The sequence below is a fragment of the Lactuca sativa genome, chromosome 3, assembly GCF_002870075.4.
Source record: "Lactuca sativa cultivar Salinas chromosome 3, Lsat_Salinas_v11, whole genome shotgun sequence".
In the NCBI taxonomy this organism is placed as follows: Eukaryota; Viridiplantae; Streptophyta; class Magnoliopsida; order Asterales; family Asteraceae; genus Lactuca; species Lactuca sativa.
Genome location: NC_056625.2, coordinates 246,935,137 through 246,936,497, shown reverse-complemented (window position 1 = coordinate 246,936,497; position 1,361 = coordinate 246,935,137).

Here is a 1,361-nt window from a genome sequence, read left to right as displayed (position 1 = left end):
ATAGTGGTCTTCGGGCCTTAAGATCAGGTCATTGGGCTAGCTAGGCTCAACGAACAAGATTTTACACTTTTGGGGCCCAAAGATGGTGCGTAGACGTCTGTGCACACTCGTATGTATAGTGAATTCCAAATCGTTAGTTGTATGAATCGTAGTGTCGTAGTGTCATAGCGTCATAGGGTCGTAGTGTCATAGTGTCGTAGTGTTAGTAGTTTCGGATTTTATTGGTTCGAGACCGAACCAATTCGTTTAACAACGACTTTTGGTATTGTAGTGTATTGTATTTCGTCGATAGCCGCGATGCCATTATTTAATCAAATTGTGTATATTGAACTAGCCTTGAAATATTCCTGTTTTCAGCCCCTCATTATTTGTAAAATTTACATTTTCAACCCTTTTTATTAAATACTTCCCGGTTTGGTCCTTGAACTATTTTTCTTGACATTTTAACACCAAAAATTATTGAAATTAATATTTTTCAGCATATTTTTCATAGAAAACAGTTTAAGTCCCTGAAAATGCAGTTTTTCTCGGTTTTAGCCCTCCTTTTCGCAATTTTGACAATTTTGGCCCAAATTGGAAAATTTTTGCAACTTTGGTCCTTTTTAAATTTAAAAAGCATTTTAAACCTTTGAAAAGGATTTGGGACACTTATAGTCCACTGTTTTACAGAAATTCACAGTTTTGGCCCTCCAAAACAGAAAAATTCGCATAATGGGCCTCATTGGGCCGAAAATGTCATTTTTAGCCCATTAAGCTTGAAATTTATGTTTTTAATCCTCTAATTGAGTATAATTCCAGAAATAATTTTATGGAAACTGTTTTGGCACACTTCATCCATCAGAATCTGTGAAATGTCAATTTGGGCCCTTAATTTTGTATTTTTCACATTTTTGGCCCAAAATTTGTGTTTTTAACCCAAAGAAAATTATTACTAAACCACTTAGCCATTTTTCTTGAAACACTTTGTATGTAGAAATATGTTTGAAGCTAAAATCATAAAACATAAGTTATATCTCGGTTTTGAGGGGTTTTATGGCTAGATCCAACATTAAAACACATAAAAGCATACATATAAGCATGGAAATCATACAAGGCATACAAAACACATATAGATCTACACTTTCACTTGTATTCCCCCCCCCCCCCCCACAAAACTCATAAAAACAGAAAATAGGGGGTATGAAGCTCACCTTGAGATTTGGATTTGATTTTGATGAAGATTTGAGAGAAGATTTCGGCCCTAGCAACTCCTTGTGGAGATTTTTGAACTTAGATGGTTCTAAGGAGTTAGATCATGAAATAAGGCTATGTAAGAACGGATTCTTATCATTAAGATGAAAAGTAGGTGTTTATACATGATA